The sequence below is a fragment of the Tachypleus tridentatus genome, chromosome 11, assembly GCF_004210375.1.
Source record: "Tachypleus tridentatus isolate NWPU-2018 chromosome 11, ASM421037v1, whole genome shotgun sequence".
NCBI lineage: Eukaryota > Metazoa > Arthropoda > Merostomata > Xiphosura > Limulidae > Tachypleus > Tachypleus tridentatus.
Window position 1 is genome coordinate 89,252,295 of NC_134835.1, and position 22,464 is coordinate 89,274,758.

General features: G+C 34.0%; 1 protein-coding gene across 2 annotated transcripts in view; it reads left to right on the forward strand.

Annotated features, from left to right (window-relative positions):
- Nucleotides 1–22,464, forward strand: part of LOC143232724 (putative nuclear hormone receptor HR3) — a 55,082-nt gene that overhangs the window by 1,367 nt on the left and 31,251 nt on the right. The window lies entirely within an intron of this gene.

Here is a 22,464-nt window from a genome sequence, read left to right on the forward strand (position 1 = left end):
TGTGTTTTAGTTGATTGTATGCTAAGTTAAAAACAAATCTCATGTTATCTGGCGTTAGACTTTACTAACGTGGCATCAGTTCTTAACTTTATAACGGAATAATATTGTTAATAAAAGATTTTGTTTACAGGCTAGAGGTTATATATATATATATATATATATATATTACTACATACATTATGATAAAATGATTGTAGTAGAGTTAATCTTTGTCATAAACTAAGCAACAGTGATTTCTTTAGTTTCCTTTCAGTGTGCGCATGTGTTTCCAGTGGTTTTAATATCTAGTAGCAGTTTCATACAATTCGATATGCAAAACCTGTCTACTCGTTTCGTGTTAGTCTGGTTCTGACCGCATTGGTTGACTCCGCAGCATTCAACCCTAATTAATACCTTAAGTCTTCATGATTAGAAGCTCTTGCTAAGAGAAGCTTAATTTTTTTAATATTTGATATTCATTTGCATTTTGCATATTTCATTCATACGAAAATTAAGACAATTGATTCACACAAACGATATTGAAATCGGAAAGTGTGAAACCAGAACATGTGTTCATACAACGATGAACAATAAACACACGTGTAGCTTGTTTTTACAGCTTGGGAGACGACCACATTCAAGAGATGACCTAAGAACCTGTGTGTCACAAAACAAGATATTTATAATCTTAGCAGTAAAATCACATAAAATGTCACACAATTTTCAAAACTTAGTAACACCTTTAGCCTTTAATGTTTATTTTTATATAATTATGGTATGGAAAATTCTGAACCATTTCATCGAAGTACGAGTTTTTCTCTCTTCAATATGCAGTATGCATTTCTAAAAATCTCTTGTCGATTAACTGCCAAGAGAGGCATGTTCTGTAATATGTTATATGTGTTATGACACCTGATTGGACTGTGATACCTTTCGTTTATTACACCTTATTTTTATGCAAATTTTAATAACTTTTTTTTAGGCCAAAAGAGTTGGCAGTGGGTAGTGATGATTAGTTATCTTCCCTGTAGTCTTACACTGCTAAATTAGGGACGGCTAGCGCAGATAGCTTTGTGCGAAATTTAAAAACAAACTTTTTCTGTGAGTATGTTTGTAGAACTATAGTCTTGTTATTTGTATTTATTTACAGAAAAACTTAGGCTTGTTTACCAATTCTTGATGAAATATTTATCGACAAAACTGATTTTTCACATTCTGTGCTATTACTTTTTAATTATCCTGCTACGTAAATAAAACAGCATATGTTTATATTTTTCTGGATCATGACTTTAAAATGGATTATAATACAGCTGTTTAATTATATAAGTCTTATGATGAATCTATTCTGTACTTTTGTCATGAAAATTATCTTTTGGCATGCATGTTTCCTCTTGATTCGCGCTTGCGTTTGAAGAACTCGTTCTGTTATTCTAGTTGTAACGTAGCCAGTCGATGGTGGCGCCCCTTTGCGTTTACTTACCCAATTAAAGTGGTAGGGTTTGAGTAAAGAGCCGTAGCTGAAATGGTAGATACTAGTTACAAGGTTAAAAAAAAAATTATTTCATTAAAACAACATGAAATTCTAGATAAGTGGTAGATCAACAAAATCTTAAAATCAGGTGAAAATAATGCCCAAGTTACTTTATGTAGGAAAACGACAGAACTTTAGCTGAATGATACTCTTATTTTAAGGAGTTTATTAAACATGGTAGGAATTAAACGGATTTTAATCAAAGTCTATAACTTTTCGTACATGATATTACGTAACAAGTGTTATGAAGATTTATTAATACAAATTTAAATTTCTTAACATTTAAAATGACTGACCGTAAAACCTAATTTTATTCATACATAGACCTAATAAGCTTCGTGCTAATTGCAGCATGCTAGTAATTTTAACATTCTTTAATACATGAGGAAGCACAATGCCATGGAAATGTGTAAATAAAAATTCTGTGAATAATAACGCTTGTAAATATCGAAATTGAGTGAGTTAAAATACAATTAGTGTTGGGGTCTTGAGTATTTGAAAATTAGAAAATCAATGTTTATTTAGGTGTGGTTTCTAAGTTAAATAAGAGTTAAAATGTTGTATGACAGTTTCAACGTTCAACATATCTTTTAAAAACGTGAGTGAAAGAAGAACGTTAAATACTTCAAAGTCCTTAATGTATAAGATAATGGACTCGGTTGTTATTAAATATTTTAGAAAGTTTGTTGTTTTTCAGTTTTCTGTCCATGGCTGGTATCGAAACACGAATTTCAGCGGTATAAACTCTCAGATTTGTTGCTGAGCTACCGGCGGGGGCAAGTTTAGAGATAGAGGGGCTAATTATTTATCAATACTGTTGAAGTGGGTATTATTAAAGATTATGGATGAAAACAAAGTGGTGAATGAATATTGTAACTTAAGACAGTGTTTATTAAAAGTTTCGAATAGAAAATAGGTGACTATTAAAGACTAAACAAAAGATGGAGTAATAATTAAAAGTTGCGAAAAGGAAAGATAACGGTTGAATTTTAAATGTTGTAGAGAGAAGATAAGTATTTGTTTTGAATTTCGCGCAAAGTTACTTGAGGGCTATCTGCGCTGATGTTAAGTAAATTTAAAAGTTTTTATTGGAAGAAAATAAAATCGTGATTGTTAAATATTGTAGAGTGAATACGTTTCATAAACCATGAGTATGAAGCTGTAGCTAGTGTGATTAGTTACATGATAAGATTTGACATAGGAAATAACGTCGTATCATAGTTTATTGAGGATAATATAATTTGTTAGTGGGAACGGCATAATATACGTGTGGTTACTTCATTAATGGCTCATTTATAGCTCCAACATGTACAATATGGCGAGTTTTAAAGGATAAATCAGACAGTTCATTGCCAGAGAAGAAAGAAAACGACAATGTAAAAACGTATATATATGTAATTTCAACCATAATTAATACAGGAACAAAAACGGCGTCAACAGACAAACTGTATAAACGATCCACAAAATCTCGTGTAATGTGTAACGATGTTAAAGGGATGTGCTTCAATCGCCCCTTTAAGTCATGTACTTCTACTTTAAAACCTTTTTCATTACAGGTCTCATAATCGACATTGGTTCATTTTGTACATTCTCATGTCCATTTTACCAATAGTTTACCGTGTTACTTACGTACAAGTATTGAAGAGTCAAACATTAAAATTGCTGAACTATGACATTGGATAGAATATTTAGCGTAGGACTGAACAATCAACTATCGGTATAATCCGCGATGACGAGAAAACCCACTTGTAGAAAAAATATATATGTGAAAACGGCTGGTATGGATAGAGAAAGCACAATGTAGAGGAGCGAACAAAAGAGCTTTCTCTACCCATACTAGCCGTTTTTACATATATATTAATCAACTATCGGTATAGTATAGGCCATAGCTGATTTTTGTTTATGATTTTACTGAGTTATTTTTACTTGAACGCACAGAGTTAGTCACTACACTGCAAACAAGTGTGGAGATACTGTCTACCAGATATTTTGGTAGTTAAATTTATCTGGATGTATGAAGCTGAGACGTTTCTGTAAACTAGACCAACTCTCTACCCGGGGGTAAACTAGAGTGTTTATAACGATAGAATTCGAGGTTCTGTATCTACGGTTGCATGCTACTATAGTAGTTGTGGCAAGTATAATTAGTTATATGATAGTATCAGGCCTTTTTTTTTCAGCTTTGCTTTAGGCAAGAAACAACCAAATTCTTCTATTTAGCTGTTATCAATAGTCAGTTATTCAGTCTGTAGCATAGGTGGATGGATTGTGTGTTTACGTTTCTAAGAAACTTGTACGACACGGATGAGCATTTATTTTGTTGTATGAAATTCCTGTTTTCGTGCCTTGCGTTTGAAGTTCAAGAAGTTTGACCGTTCGTTTGGGGATCTCTCTTCGTCTTTGCCGTGCTCTTTTCCATGTTACAGTGTCACTGTCATTAATGTTATTTAGACTACATTAATTGACTAGGAGTGTATTTTCGCTCTAACGTAACGCAGCTTACCTGTTGTAATGTAGTAAATGGGGTGATAACACCGAATTAGATTTCAGTAAACTTTCCTTGCGGTCACTTCTAACGCTTTAGTCCATTATGTTGAGAATTTGGTGTACGAACCCGCAGTAAACTTCGGTTATATAGAGTGAAAAAGTATAGAACTCAAAGCGCTTTACTAAATTCCATTGCTGATATGATTTTCATTCCGTGTTTTAGTGTGTAAGTTTCTGGGACAAATAGAGTCGTGAACTGTCATTAAAACGTCATTTACCATTATTTTTCGGCCTGTAATTATAATTATAGGCAGATTTTAATACCCTAAAGGAATTTTTAAGGTCCAGTGATGTTGTACTAACTTTTTTCTGTTTTATTTTGTTCCCGTTTTTTTTTTAACTTTTACCCTTAGAAAATAAACACCTGTTGGGCAACCATAATTACTACTGGCAAAAACGTTGCTCTACTGACGGTTATTATTGCTAGTAATTGCTAAACGTAGTATTTATAAGGAGGGAAAAAACAAAAATTGAACATTTTCTAGGAAAAAAAGCATTTTGAGAAGTGCTGCACGGAAGGAGGTGTTCGAATTGTGCTGTTATAAACTATAATATTTTTACATATTAATAGTGTCATCCTTTATTACCTCAATAAAGATATAATTCAACCTTTACGTGAAAGTTGTGTTGTTGTAAAGAGAGTACTCGTTTAAAATTGTCTTCTATTATAAATAAATGGTTGTTGCACATACCACAGTTATTTTTTGTGTGTGAATTGTTTGACGGGTTTTGTTTATGCTGCCATTCATTAGATGGCGAAAGAGTTTTGGTTACATACATAGATACTAACATACACTACACCCATTATAATAAGAAGGTAAGATTTAGTATATTTACAAAAGTATTACGGTGTCACCGGAAACTGCTTTTACAGCTTTTTGATTACTTCGTCAAATTATCTTATGGTGTAGATTCTCAGTTGTTTCCTTGCGTTTTAGATGCCAAAACATTTATTTAATGTATTTAATAATCAAGTCTTGAATGTTAGAGACTTGTCTCATAGTGACTATTTAAATGTCAAAACGTGGCGAACGTGAATAATGAGGTTTATTTTATCATGTTTAACCACGTAAATGATCTTTGAACACTCATGATTGGTCAGCTTTTCGGTCATAGTGTTATCTTGTGTTGTATTCATTATTAGGATAGCGTATGGACGGCAGATTTATTAACGTTAAAACAGTCTGGTTTACTTGACGTCCAGTCTGCTTGGTTGTGCATGACGAGAACACGATGAACATTGTGACGATTTGCCAAGTAAGAAAATAGTACCTTTGCCAAGTAAAAAGTAGTACCATTGAATATACGTATGTATGCATCTCTATCAAACTCCTCCCATAGTACTGAAGCTAGCAGGGCCAAACTTGGCAGTCGGACTTAGGTGACGTAATCCTTCTATTAAAGGAGTAAAACAACAAAGGAAGGTCATGATGGGGGTGTAAGATTAGATTTTCAGGGTCGCTGAACTTCAATTTGGCATTGGACTTTATATTTCTGACCCACTTCAGGACTCCGGGGGCATCATGTTTAAAACTGTGTTAAAACCCCGCTCACAAGCTGGCGGGACCCAAACTTGGCACACATGCTCAAGTTCAACCGGAGGGTGTTCTAACGGTTTGTATTCTTTGAGTACGATTCATTCCCCCTTGGAATAGGTATAGAAGTATCGGGAAATAGTAATGGAAGATTGTGATCTGTAGATTGGGCTCCTGTGCATCATGAGGGGTCTTTGGACCCCTCAGTGTGCTGCAGTATTAGTATTTAGCAAAACATACAGTAAAATATCAGAATAAATATAAAGCATTAGAAGCTGACATTTTTAGAAAACAAAAGTGTAGGTAGCGACATGAATTTGAAAATATGAAAGGTGTAAAACTTAGTTACTTAATTCACAATACCATGTATTTCATTAAAAACAAAATATGCAAAAGTATGAAGAATACTTTGCTAGTAGTAGAATCATCTGGTAAATGTATGAACAAAAAATACCCAACTGAAAAACTTCTTGTTTAAATCTTGTAGTTTAAACATTAGAAGAGATCCAATCAGTAACAATTTTCATCTCTGACTCAACTAAATCAATAACAGTCAATATTGCCTAAATTTAGATTATCACAGTGTAGACTTTGTTCACAAAATGTTAGCTAGTATTTTCCTAAATGTGAAGTATCTATAAACTTTTTCTCTAGAGTTTTCTTAACCTGGAATAATTAATAATCAGCCACGATTTCAACGTGCCTAAGAAACTGTTAATTTCAATTTGTTCCTAAAACAAATTGTTAATAAGTTGGCTTCCCTCATATTATTAAAGTGGTTTATATCAAATTCTTAAGCTGGTTTATATTGAACTGTTTATTGAATCTGATTTACATAAAATTAAGTGTTACAGTTTTAATAAGTTTATAACGTTTTGATTTGTAATGAGAAATGCACCTAATAATGTTGTGTGTGTGTTTTGAAGATGTTTTGAGAAGAAAAACGACAAATAGGTTTTTTGTGAGAATATCGCATACATAAAGCTACTGCGATTGTTTTTTCTCGCTCTTACGGTTTAAGTTCCTTAACGTTAAATTTGCGGCTAGCATTAGAAGGTTTTATTACTTTTTATCGTTAATATAAAAGGCATTTATGAAGTATTAGAGAAGATCATTATTACATTTATTTATGTAATGTTTGTGAAACACCAGGAATATTTAATTTCATATACTGTAGTTTCAATGGACTACAGGTATAAGAAAGCTCACACAGGACTATTAAATAGAAAAATTATGCCAGTAATGTTGTTTTGTTTGGGTGTGATGTGATCATGCCCTAAATTAGAAAACAAAATTTTCGTGACGCCATTTTCTCGAGGCATGAACGAAATAGTTTAGTAGACTATGTTTAGATACTTGCGGTTTTTAAAAGACAAAATATTGAGCGCGCACATGCTGGGTGTAGTACACCAGAGTATTTGCTAGTGCCAAGGCTATACTGCTAGCAAAACTCGCGTTGATTGGCCGCGATGAAAATCTAGGTATCTTTCATCTGAGTCTATAAAAGAAACGAATCAATGTGACAGTTCATTCTATGAACTGGAGCCTTAAACAACAAATCAACTATTATTGTTACAGGCTGTTGTTCTGCATAATTTTATAAAGATGGTTTGAACACAGTCACTGGATCCATCCAGTGTTTGAAAATCTGGTCACCTCTATGACGGTATCGTTTGGTGAAAGAAAATAGGTTGGTGTGGCAGAAGCGAGTGTTTCTGTAGAATCGCTTCCATTTTAGCAACTCTATAGATGTTACTGTGAATATTTTTAAAAATATGCTTATAAGCTCTGGTACATAAACAATAAAATTATGTAATGGAACATAAACATGCAGAATGAAGCACTTAATCAGGTATGAAATTAATTCAAAATAAATAATTCCTTCAAAAACGTAAAACCGAGGAGGCTATACGTTTATATGGTCTAAACATACTGTTCTATTTATCGGAGTGTCGTAATTAAGTCGATAAACGTTGTCGTATTCATAAATCTGACGATGTCTGTAAAAGGTAAGTTAATAAAATTTGGTATACACCGGAAGAGGTTGCCATGGTAACACATTTGGAGCTGGTAGAAAACAATTTACAAAAGAGGTTATCTTATTGGTAAAACACCTTTACCTTGTAGAATGTATTGTGACGAACGCGGTTTGTGTGTTATTGTGTGCCATAGCCGTTTCCAGGTGTTCTTAACTGGGATTGGTGGGCTAATGAAAACGAAAAATTCATAAGAATTTAGTAGTCCTGTTTGAAAATAAGCTCTAAACAACTCAATGGGCTATCTGTGCTCTGACCACCACGGCTATCGAAACCCGGATTCTAGCGTTGTAAGTTCGCAGACATATCGCTTTGCCACTGGGGGAAGCGTAAATATATATATTTTATTTTTTTATTTGATGAACATTGTTGTTAAATTAATATTAGCTGTACATTCTAATAATCAGATACTAAAATATGTTCGAAAACAAATGAAACTATTTTGAAACATTGGCAATAATGAACTCCCCTATATTAAAATTACGAAATAATTTCTCTTGAATATCGTCTAGAAATTGAAAATACAAATATTTATTTTAACGAAAGTTCCAAATGGAAAATTGAAAATAAAATGACAAACAAAACACTGATTTTATTATCCTTATAACAGGTTCATAGTTTATTCATGTTAGTTACTCTAAATTGGTAAACGACAACCATATAGTGTTTATTTGTTTATTATGTTCTGAAGACGTATAATATAATGTATGTGAAATTTCTAATTGCTTGTTATTATTTATTCAATGCCAGTAAACATTACAGAAATGGTTATGGAAAATACGAGGTAGGTAACTATGAAAGCAAGTAAGGAGCTCCTTCGAAACATAAAACATTACCACGTATGAACAATGAATGCATCCTTATAGGCTTTGGTATTGTAACTTTTGCCTCTGTGTATTTATCACGTGACCTAAATAGTATTTGAAGAAATGCAATAAACGTGATGTAATAATGCCAGACGAAGTACGTTTTGGGTGACGTACTTCCGAGATCAAGGACTCAGTGAAGGTCACTAACGTTCACCGATATAGAGAACTGTGTTATAGAAGAACTAGCCTCAAACTGTTTGTGTTTCAGATGTAAGAAATTTTGTAGAATTTTCAACTGTACTATTTGGTAGCATTTAACTGATACAGGCGTTTCTCCAGAATACTCATGCGTTTTATATGCTATCATTACCGATTTATTTTTATTACATTAACGATTTTTTAACACGCACAATGCATGCGTTTTGCAATACGTGTTTTTTAATAATTGTTTTATTCTAATAGCATAAAATATCACGGAATGAACTATCTGAAAACAAATATTTACTGATGATTATAAACCAAGGTCGTTGCGAAATGTAAGGTTTGAGTTGTATAATTGTTGAAAATACTACAATTAATGTTTTTTTTCTCCAGTGAACGATAAAGTATTATCTTGTTTTTGACGATTATAGATATCAATGCGTTGATCGTAAAGATTTGTACATTTTCAAATTATTCCGGTTTCACAAGGTTTAAGTCATTTTCTGTATTTAGTCACGTGGTCAAAACCAACCTGATAATATTTCTATTAACGTAAATATACTTGTTATCAGTAAAGTTGTATGTTATCGAGGCTGAGCAGTGTGTGTATAGCTAGATTCCACGAGGTTTGACGATATACTCTCCACATAATGGAATCTCTACCTTTGGGTTATTCAGTTTTTAAAGATTTGTTATTACCAATCCAGAATAATGGGTCAAATATGAAGCAGTGTTGATGCATAGTTTAAACTACCAGGTTATAACCATTTCTAATTTAAAGTTGCTGACGAGAGTTAGGATAGCCAGTCAGCAACATCTGCCGTCTTATGTGGCTAACGCGAGCCAAACGTTGGGATTGACTATGATAGTTATAATGACCTGTACTTAACAGTGACTCGAATTTAAGACCCTCCAATCCGTGGCTGGCATGCTGCTCCTAGTTCATGCTCAGTCAGAAGCAGAAATCTTCCGACAAAAAAGTGTCTATTTTAAATGTAGTCATATATTACTAAGCGCTTAGACTTGCAGGTTCTGACCTTAATCTTTAAGGTCTTATCAGGGAGACACACGTCTTTATCTTAGGTGTAATGTTGTTGGTTTTTACGAGTATTTGCTTCAGACTTGTTTTACTTTTTGTAATAATCCGTCCACGTATAAATGCAACAAAATTAGAAAACGTATTATTAGGAAAGAGCTGAATATTTGCTGTCAAGCGTTTACAAATGCTATAAGTGTAGTTGCCAGTTTGGCCTCCGACTTTGAATTTATTCCTTTAAGTCGCACGTTAAAACGTTTTTCGGCCGCACTTTTTATCACCGAAGGTATAACAAATACTTTTATTTCTTGATTTTGAAATTCATATGCCATGCTGTGTTGTAGCCTACAGAGTGCATAACTCTTCTCGTGATTCATAGCATACACACGGCTTTACTGCCATTACTACAATATAGAAGTTGTAACGTAAAGCGGTTCTTAATGTCTATTAATAGGCAACACACTACTGAATGATGACGCGAGTGGTTAAAACAAGTGATCCCGCTAGACAGGCTGCTGCCGTTTTTCGGAGAAATGAGCTTACTTATTAAGTAACGTTAAAATAAACAAGAGGAAATCCTCAATAGCCCGCAGCGCTTAGAATTCTTTTAGGCAGCATTGGAGTAAATTAACCTATGATACCTTTTTTAATAGCTATGTATTTATTTGTGTACCAGCAATATCAAGTGTGAGCCCCGCGGTGTGAATTCCTGTAGGTGGTAAGGGGACCTCCCAGGGAAGGTTCTGTTCTTTCAGTTTACCTCCTCTGGAATCTAAACATCCACCCACTTGTTTGCCATGCGAGGCGACCCGTGAAGGGAAGGGAGAGGATCCTGGTCGTTGAGGAGTCTAACCCAAACGCACCACTTTGGCTTTCAATTCCTGTAGACGGGTGGCCTTGGAGTGGCCCCTTGGGTCAATCGGCTAGTCCACTTAGACTAGGGTCAACCAAGTACCAGTGTTGGATGCTCTTAACAGGTGTTGTGGACATTGTTTCTGATGCTGGTGTTTGGGTATAATGCTCACGAAACCATGGCGTTGCTGTAGGGTCCTTGATAAACATTCTAGTGCGTCCCCTCATTTTATTAAATTTTTTTTTATGGACATAAGATTCCAAGTTCGAGTAGGTTCGACACCTTCCCATTCTTTTCTACAGGAACTTGGAGTCCTTCATGGCTGTGGTTTGAGTGTCATACTTTTCAGTATAAAAAATTAATACCATCACTGAACAGCTCTCTCTTACTGTTGCAAACGGGCTCTATGTCGACGACTTTCACATCTCCTGTCAGTCGTCAAACACGAGGTATATGCAAAGATTACAGACTGCAAAGAACATCGATATGCTTCCCAAGTGGTAGAAGAAAGGACACGGAGGATGTTCTATGCTAAAGATATATCGTGCTCTTATTCGGTCGAAACTCGATTATGGATCCCGTTCGTTATTAGGGGCTTCGGCTCTGCACTGGGGCTTTCTGCACTTCCCCAGTTCAAAGCTTATACATAGAGTTTTACGAACCTACTTTGCACCTCCGTCGTTTGCAACTGTCTTTACTATATGCTTCGAAACTTCGTTCCTTACCAAAGCATCCCACCTTGGGTTGTGTTTTCCTTCCTTGGTGGACCATACTTTTTTAGAACAGACGATCTGCTATAGCTTCTTTTGGACTTCGTATCCAGGCGCAGTTGGATAAATTGGGTTTGTCCTTAGATAATATTGCTGTATCCACTGGTCAGCCCATCCCATCATGGCTTATTACAGTCCCCAAATGTGACCTATCTTTAAGTCATCCGAGAAAAGCAGACAATCCCGATTGGAAATATTGTCTGTTATTTGCTGAACAATTTTCGAACCATCCTTCCATTCCTTTTTATACAGATGATTCGAAATCAGGTGACTCTGTGGGCTCTGCCATGGTTTGTTGTGGTTTGGTGGTTGCGCACAGAACCCCCTCTACAGCTTATGTGTTCACTGCTGAAATGTACGCCATTTCTGTTGCTCTGGATCACATAAAAATTAAGCAGTATTCAAACTGCACTATTTATACTGACTCGCTTAGTTCTCTACTGGCCCTGGAATTGCTTCACGTTGGTTCACACCCTGTTTTCGCCGACATTCAAAACCGACTGGCCCATTTCTCTTTAACATCTACTTTTATCCAGTTTTTCTAGATACCAGGCCACGTTTGGTATTCTCCATGAACGAGCTCGCCGACACCACAGCTAAATCTATCTGCTTTGGCACTATCACCACTGTGCCTGTTCCATACATGGACTATGTTCCTGTATTCAAGGCTCTGCTCCGTGTCACGTCAGCTGGCAGTCGACTTGGGGTGAGGAAAGCAAAAACAAGCTTTTCCAAATAAAATTCCATATTGGACTTTGGCCGTCTTGCTTCCGTAAGGATCGGGCAGAGGAAGTTGTTCTAACTAGATTACACATTGGTCACGGTTTTTAACTTTTCGTTTTCTTTTATCTGGAACTGAAGCACCAATGTGTAGTCTGTATAACACTCAGGTCACTATAAGCCACATTTTACTTTCTTGCCATTATTACGACTCTCAACGGCGGCACCATTTTAAACATGTTCTGCCCCAAGGTTCGTCCATAATGTGAGACAGTGTTATTGGTGATGGTGACATTATCCACCTTGGTAATGTCTTTAGTTTTTTGAAGATCGTTAATCTTTTTAATGCCATTTAAGTTTTTTACTTTATATATTAGGCCTTTTTTTAATGTGATTCCCTTTTAAGAATCACAGTCCATCTAGTTCGATTTGAAATTAGAAAATGGCTGTAACGTCAAATAACTCGACACCAGGACTGGACAGGCCAACTTCAGGTGATTAACGCTGCTGTTTAAACTACCCGTTAGTCATCCTGACGAATTATAATTAAAATTTTGCTACAAGTCTTTTAAAACTTTTATTACTTTACTTTCTGAAAATAGCCATAACATCAAATAACTCGAAACCAGGACTGGGAAAGCCAGCTTCAGGTGACTAACGGTGGTTTTAGAATTTGCCTGTTAGTCTTCCTGGCGAGTTATGATAATTACAATTATGTTACAGAAAGTCCTTTACAATTTGTATTTCTGTAATTTTACTCTTAACGTTGTAGACTAGATGTAAGCATTGCTTTTATGCTATTTAGGTGATGTTGTTTTTTAAACTTTCTGTTTCACCTTAATTTCCTTTTATGAATTTTACTAAATTTACTTTAATTTCAACTTTCCACCTGATGTTTGGCGCAGATAGCCTAGCTGCTTTGTGCCATAAAACACCAAATCAACCAACCAACTAACCAAGAGTTGGGCGCACGTATACCCCTTCGATTTTAGTACTCATCAGAATCTCTCACTACCAGCCTACCCTGAAATTGAAATTCTTTTTTAAGTAGTATTATAATAAATTAATGTATGAAACCTTTGTCATGGTCAAATACATCAAAAGAAAGGGTTTGACCTTCTGAGTCCAAAACTGTAATTAGAAGTCAAACCTGTTAAGAGATTATTGAACTATGAGCTAAAAGTTTGTACTTGAAGAACTCAGCTAAAAATAACATTAAACACGCAAGAGTGTAAATCAGTTGATAATAACAAGTACGAAATACACAAGCTTAGGTATAACATATATAAAATAACTTAAATGGTCAGTACTGATTCATTGTAGGCGATCCTCAACAATCAATAATTATGTATACTACCAGCTGGCGCAAAATATAGTAGCTCTTCAGTTTTAGGTGCCTCACCTGAACATGTATTTTTCCAAGCTGTAGAAACAGGTATAGAAAGAGAACTCGGTATCCTAACTACCAGGGAAGGCAAAGATTAGACTTCAGTACACCGCTAGCCAATTAATACATATCATCTCCTGATTTAAGTTGATCCTCTCCATTCCTTTTTTTCAGTACCTTTAAACGTGAAGCCATTGAGATCTTTTCCAAGCTGCCTATCTCCAAAATGAACTAGGTCATTTATTTTCAACTTTGCAGCTATTTTTCACAGTTATTCACCGATTATTATTATATTATTATTATTATTATAAGCTAGAATAATCTTGAAGTTCATTGTTGTTATAATATCTGCCACAAATCGAAAATCTCTTCAAAACTCAAAATCTCATATTATTTAACCACGTTGGATAAATAGAATGGATTAATATCACAGCCAAACCGTAGTTTAAATTTCACTTTCGTAATTGAACAAACACTAGATTCAGATTTCGAGCAAAAGGTTCCGAAAGGTTTAAAGCAATCAAATGAACCCACCAAAATTAAATATTATGTTGAGGAATAATTCGTGAACGTTTTTAAATAATTTCATTCAAGCATTACATGAAAGACTATACAATACTTCAATGCATGAACACATTACACCCAAAACATTTAATATGATACTTTATTTCATGTAATACCTAGGTATATAGTATGCATTGTTTTAAACGAAATTGCAAGAAATTAAATGCGAAAAGCAGATGGTATCGAAAATGCTCGATTTTGTCCACTTGACATTCCATTTAATGAGCTAAAAATGAAAGCAAAAATTAAAGACATATGAAAATCAAACACACCATCTATTAGAGCAAAACATTATCTACCAAATGACATGAAATATTTTGCGAAAGCGTTTCATTTATGAATATATTTTGTTAACTTGAAAAAACGCTCACGAATTATTCCTCAACCCAATAAATTAATTTAAAACAAACAAAGTAAATTTGTAATGTTGCTAAAGACACATTCAACAACATTTTTATCATCTTCTCTACTGTTTTTTTGCTGGTTTCGCTAAACAGATGCCACGATTGGTGAAGAAACGTTCCAAAGTACCTACTTCCCAACATTTTCTGCAATCACATATAACGTCAGGTTAATGTACTATAGCGTCTTGTCAGTCACATTTTCCATTGATTTAATCTATTTTTGCATTTTCTGACCACACACTAGCCATTGGTTTAATATACTTTTTTAATATACATTTAATCACTCACACTCTGTTTTGGTCTAATCTATTTAAGCATCTTATACAGCTACATTCGTCATGGGTTAAATATACCTTAGAAACTTCCTCAGATATTAAATCTACTATTTGAACTTCTATATTCAGAAACTTCAGGATTCCATGCTTCTCAACATGCTAAATTCTCGTCTAACCTGTTTAAAAAACAAGCAAACCTTTTTTTGCAGCATTGTGAGGATTTTTTTTTCATTTTTTGTATAATTCGAAAATGTCAACAAAAACCATAATTCTCAAACATGGACCTGATGAAATTTTGTTCCAGTGATTCGAAATGCTTAACTATAATGGGTGCGTGTGTATGTAAATATAGTTACATTAATATAGTAGAAGTTTACGTTTATTAGTGATTTCATTCAAAAGGCTAGTCGATAGACTTAAAACCAAAATAAATTACTGTTGTTGTTTTTTTTATCCACAAATGGTAAACTAAGTCTGCAAAGATAACCAACTTCGTCCTAAAGGTTAATCTACGTATCACAAAACGATTTTTTTCCGATAAACTGAGTACTGAACAACAGTAATGATGATTATAGATGTTTTTTTGCCAAACAAAATTCATCAGTATTAACTGTCTTTTATTTCATTTGTAAGTAAACTTGGTGCGATAAAAAATAAACACTTTTGAATAGTCAAAATCTGGACTAACTTCTTTATAGGACTGCTTGATCAATGTCTATTTATCATAAACTACCACCAGATCTCGTTTTCGCTTATCATTTATTTAAGTATTTATGTCTTAATTCATGTAAAATTATGGTTAATATGATTTTTTTAAATAATTATTCAGCGAAACAGTTATTTCGAATAATAAAGAACATAAAGTTAGATATCTTTCCATTTCAGTGTAATGCATTTTTTAAAAATCGAGTTTAATAAAATATCGGGAGATTTGTTCCCAACTTTAATGAAATGCTGTAACAGCATGAATTTTTCATATTTTTCGCTATTGAGAAAATGATCCTGAAGATAAACTGTGTGAAGATAGTAATGGCCATCTGCATCAAGGTTCAATAATATGCCACTAGAGGACAATAGAAACAAAAGAACGTAAGTTTGTAAGATGGAGAAGCATGGGAATGTAAGATCACTTAGAATACATTCTCTTGAAAAGTTTGATAAAAATTTCGGAGTGTGCTAAAAATCAATTAGGACATTACATCTCTTTATACTTTACATAAGCTTGTGTAAAGTTACATGTTTAATTGAGGACACAGTTGCCATGAAGTTAAAATTACATTCATAGTCGTAGAACGAGGCTACAGAAAAATCTTGAAAATGGTTGACACTCATAATTTGATGTTTTTTATATACGAAATTCAAATGTTATACACAAGGTTCAGAAAGACATGGTTTGAAAGAGAATTATAGCCTTTCACAATTTAGTTTCTTTTAGCTATTGACAAAACTAACTGCTTTTAATGTTTTCAGCGTTAGAAAATGTGGTTGATATCAAGACAACTCGCAACAACTCATCGTTTTAATAACCTGCAACAATGTTGTTAAACTTAATCTACTCAGAACAATTTTGTTAAACTAAAGAATCTACTCACAAAAATATACTCTCACGAATCTACTTCCGACAATGTTGTAAAAAGCGACAACCTATTCGCAACAATGTGATTTTATATAAAAATACTTCCAACAATGTTATTAATACCAAAAACATGTACAGTAATAGAAGCTCTTCTGCCTGACGTCCTTGTGACCTTGTGACCCGGAAAACAACGTTAACTTACTTTATACTTTCAGAATTCACTGAAGTTTAAACATTAACCTAAGTATAAAAACCAACGTTATTTCGATGACCTTTGTTCGTCATCTCAAGTGAATCTCGAAATAAAAACCCCATACCTCTTTGAACACTTTTAAATCTAGATTTATTTTGTGACCATGGACACACAAACACAAACAGACATGGCCTAATACTTTATTAACATGCAAAATTATACTTGTATTAAATTTAAATCTTTTAAATCCTACGTTAATTTTTCACCGAACGCTACATTGGGCATAGGCCTCAGGATGATTGTACTGGGAACTAACTACCACCGATATTGGATTGTCTACGTCATCCAATCCTAATGCTTCATGAAATGGTGTTCTTTATGTGAATATGAAAAACTTTTGTAAACTAGAGTGGAAAGTAAGTAAATATTTTTGTAGCGTAATAAACTTTACCTTATTACATTACAAATATACATTTTGTTTAGAGTGACAGTAGTTTGTATCTTTTCATTGTATGATTCGGGTATTCGTTTGATTTCTTCTTTATAACCATGTGTCTTTGTATACGTTTTTTTGTTTCTGTACTTTTGATACTACCCTGTTATTTAACTTTACACCTGAACAGTAACCCGTATAATAGCAATTCATTTCAGATATCAGGATCCCTAATGCTACACTGTAAGGGCCTTTTAATGGGATTTTATTGATTACATTATGATTTAAAGATTGATTGTGAAACTTTGCTTATATACGGTCTTACTAACGTAAAACTACTACTGGTCGGTAGTTGAAGCTAACAAGTATTCCCATGTTCCTCGAAATATATTCAATTATTTTTTTATGTTATTCATACCTCGTTGGTTCCCAACGTTTAGTATGTGTATGTACGCACGCACACACACACACACACACACACACACACATTAGTTTTATTTTTCTTTTATTATTAATATTATTTTACAGGACTAATCTTAGATTCTCTGTGTGAACTTCTTGAGATATTGGATTTACATTCGGAAGTATCGGTAAAACCGAGGATACCCAAATTGCTGAAATAATAATTCTAATATTTATAATAACCTAAGATCACTGTAATTAAACAGCTCTAAGTCTTAAGTAGATAGCTTGCTTTAATCGATAGTTAATATTAGCATTTTTATTAATTGTGTTGCAGTAATATTTACTATTGTTTTATTCCTTCACCTCAAAATTATTCGAACGTGTTACACATGCGGAATATTTTTTGTTTGGTTTTATTTAACTAACTAGTCATCAAGAAAGTGAAATTTACCAATGTTTTGTTTATCAACTTTAGTACACATAAAGTAACCTCTATACATAAATTTAAAACTCATAGTAACCAATAGTCGTTCACTGTGTAAGATTTCAACTTCCAGTTGCTGGCTGCCGGAGGTGAACGGTCTGCACCGGGCGGGACGAATTACGTACTCTGCGACTGTCACGTGCTACTCAAGGTTATTACTTCCGATAATCTCGTGTGTATAGGTAACATCCTATAGCAAGCAGAAAGTTTGTTTGTTTGTTTTGGAATTTCGCACAAAGCTACTCGAGGGCTATCTGTGCTAGCCGTCCCTAATTTAGCAGTGTAAGACTAGAGGGAAGGCAGCTAGTCATTACCACCCACCGCCAACTCTTGGGCTACTCTTTTACCAACGAATAGTGGGATTGACCGTCACATTATACGCCCCCACGGCTGGGAGGGCGAGCATGTTTAGCGCGACGCGGGCGCGAACCCGCGACCCTCGGATTGCGAGTCGCACGCCTCACGCGCTTGGCTATGCCAGGCCACAAGCAGAAAGAAGACAACCTAAAATCAACCATATAGTTTCTCACGCCTTGTAAGAAAGCTGTGGTTAATGTTCAATACAAAGTTATAATATTTATGAAATATTCTGTCGGTGATTTCTAAACTTGTTAATTCCAACACAACACGATGGCCTTATCCCAAGTTTACATGTTTGCCTTATTGATTTAAAATTCCTTTTTTTTTTTTTTTTAGAAACATCGCACGTGTAAAAGTATTCGAAATATTACAAAGTATTCGTGATTCCATGGGCACCCGTGGAAATTTTTTAAGGGGGGAGGTCATATCAGTGTGAAATTGTGAAACGAATAAAAGATTCGAATACATATGCTAAATTACTAAAAAAAAGAATTCTCTCTCACTTTCCAGAAGGGGAGAATCTCCCCTGCGGAAGTCCATGTTCATGATTGTAATAGAGTATGAACAACCAATTAATGGTAGCCATCTCAAAATTATACGAATAACCATTTAAAAATTGTGTAAATTTGCCAGTATTTTCAATTAATATAATATTTTACTCAAATACAAAACAAAGGCAGTTGTGATGTCTACACTCATGACAATTGACAAAGATATATTACAATTTAGCTTTGCCTGCTAAAATGCCTACCTGTTTGTTTCGTTTTGTATATGTGTTAGCAGTGATACCTGGAAATAATTTAATTCTTTTATCAAATATACATAACATTTTATTCTGCACTTAACCATAATGTTACACTTAGAGTACATTTCTACCACAGATATTATTATACAATGCTAAATAGTTGCTGTTTTTTATTATAAAATTGTGCCTCACCAGAGGAAGTCATGATGCCACAAGGTGTTTAGGTTTGTCTAGAAGTGATAGTAACATAGATATCGGGTGACTCATGAGTGAGAAGTCCACTGACAGGCAGATAATTCAGTGTATTCTAGTGTCATATTTATATATCTATTTCCATATATAGCTAGATATGGAATAACTCAAGATTGAGAAGTCCATTGAAATTTAAATAATTCAGTGTATTCTAATACCACACAGGAGTGAGATGTTCATTGGCAGGCAAAGGATTTGGAAATGGAGACGTATAAGATATAACCGGTATGACATGAAGCATCGTGGACTTCCTCTGTGACAGTTGAAATCATTCAAGGGCTCCTTTGAAACTGACAAATATGCATCATAAACCAAAAATGATACTTGCAAAAGTTTAGACAGTAAAAAACAAACCAAATCCCTCCACAACAACAACAGAGATTAAAATCTGATGATTTAAACATCCTTAAAATGTTACAAAATTATGGTAAACAATCAAAAGCTTTGTTGGTTAAACGTGGCAAATACCAATATGGCGGATTCATTGTCAAAGTTAGTTGCTACTGTTTATAGTCTACCTGCGCGGCATTCCATGCGTTAATAAACCTGTAGTACGCAGTCGCTGACACAAGTTTTAATCATCTTATGTAAAGGATGTCAATTTGTGGACAATTATGCATATACACTTGCAGCAGCCCATTTAGATGGTACTCCATGTAGTAGGACCTCGTAAAACTGGTTTTCAACTGAATTCTTTACCATTTTAGATGATTTGAGAGAACCTGCAGCGCAATTATTCTGCTTATGCTAAATTTTGACCTTGCACCTCAAACGTAGGTTTGTGTAAAATCTTTACTGTGAGCGACTTGGGATATTTTGCAACACAACTTTATATACATAGAAAGGGTACATTTATATCTATAACTGTTGTTTTTGAGGAGTGATTTTGGTATGTTTTGGAACGATACGACTTTGAGGGTGACCTTAAACTATTTAAATGATATTGTCTTAGGGTAGACTCGCCACACCTCGATAACTGAAATTCATATGAGTATTATACAAGTAATTTTATTGCTGTTTTTATATTAATATTACAATTATGTTTATACAATAATGATGTATGATTTATTTATACATTAATACATTAAATTTATCCAAATATTACTGAGTAATATAAAAATAATGGTCATATTTGTCAATGACATTTCGTAATATATCTTTGATGCTATGCTTTTACGCATTCAGAAATAAAAGGTGCAGCTGATACGTATCTTCTTAGAGCAGATTTGTGCAGCCTTTCACATGTCCAATTTGCTACATATGCAATATTTCAGACTCTTTGACGGCAGTCACCTGTGTGACGACTTTTGGCTGCAGGGAAGTGTGTCAAGCATTGTTAAATGTACATGTTGTTTTTTCTGGGCCAACTACCTGATTATGTTGGTTTGGCCTGTGTAGAGCGCAGCCGTGTCTTTGACCTCGCTTGGTAGCCAACTAGTAGACCCACTTTTTCTGAATGTAGGGAACGCCTTAGTGACCGATGGGAGGTTGCCAGGGTGACGAACAGTCTCGCATGCTATTTTCGTAACGGATCATTGTTATGGGCTTGGTACTCGCACAAGAAGCGAATTTTACCTGAAAGTGTTGAAATAATTCACGTGTCTGTCTAAATTTGGAAAACATTTTTTGCTGAAGTGATCTCAGAGCAAACGTTTGGCAACACTCAAGAAGGATCTGTCATTTACTCTATATAATATAGTATTACTTATACGTATCATAGCTAAAACATGCCAAACTCCAAACAATATTTATTCTTTATCACGATTAGGAAATACTCCATAATTCTGCTAAATATTCTACTAAAGAGTTGTCAGTTTCTGTGAATAAATGGAAACTTGTAATAAAATGCGAAATAAAAAATCACTGAATAATTGAATTTCGTAAATAATATATTGCATACAGATCAAAACCAGATATTTTTTATCCCAATGGGAGGAAATATCGGTCAGTACTAGTTGCTTATATTTATGTTTTTATCATAAGGACAATTCAGTTAAAAGTGCTATTGTTTTGTAAAAGTGTTGTTATATGTCAGTATAATATAATCTTAATATGAAAGAAGTGCGATAAATAAATAGAAAAGTACACACAAAGAGCTTATAATGACACCATCCAAGTACCTCAGTTCTTGTAATATACATAACATTAATTGTAAATGGCTAATAGACTTATAATTTACTGCTGACATAAGTAAAACTGCGTCGACCAGATTAAAGAATCGTTGTATGTTCACTTGATTATACTGATTTTTTAAAAATACATGGTATATGACACAGCGTTATTACAAGACTATAATTTGTGTAGCTATTCAAATTTGGTGCAAGAAACTTGATAGTTAAGTGGTTGTAATGTAGCTATGAAGATATACAAGTCACTTAAAATGGTGAATGTGTGTTAAAAATGTTCTGTTTTGGTGGTATTATCTCCTTCCATATTGCATCAAGAAAAAGTAAAATAAAGAAACGTTATTTGCTGCCTTATAAGATTATCGTTTAAGGAGAAAGAATTTTCCCAATTACTTATCACAAACAATGGAACAATGTGTGTTAAGTAAGTTTAAAATGAATAGCAGTTTGTTTTTCATATACCAGTAAAGTGAGTTAGGCTTAGAATTTAATTCGAAAGTATTTGCTCGAGGCATTTGAAATGTAAATGTTTTGTTAAAAATTTAGATAGCTATCAGAAAAACATAATTGTTACCGTAGTCCATCATTGGTAATGTGTTTGTTGGTATCAATCAGTGCCAGCTCAGTACAACTTAGTTTACACATATTGAATGTTCTGTCTTAAAACTTAAATACGTGATTCAAGGTAATAGTGTAAATTGATCGATTGTCAGTGAAATACAGTAACACCTCCTTGAGAAACAACAGACCCGGAAATAACCTTTTGACCTCGTTCCACGCCAGCTACCTCGTCGTTCTCAAAGATCACGCGTTTTTTGAAAACCTTTCCAAACTTACCTAGCAATAGAATGAGTGCTCACGTATGGCAATTAAGCTTTAGGAATCTAATTAGTATATCATTCATAGTGATAATAGTATGGGAAGGATTGCCTTAAGATTTAAGTTTGTGATGCCTTTAACACATTGTAATACAGTTAAATACTCTGGTGTGTCAATGAAATACTTTGATACTTGACATGAACTTTCAACAGATTATGTATCTTTTGCAAACGTAATGTCTTATTTCTAGGTGTAATATTTTCATAAATTCACAGCTTTGACAATTCTATTTCATTGTGATAAGTGTTTAAGAAAATTTAAAAGACCCTTTGTAGCTTCCAATTATTCTTTGTTTATGCCATCCGATATTCTTTTCTACTAAGTTTTGTGTTATAGAGCTGTAAATTTTATATTTTTAGAAGCC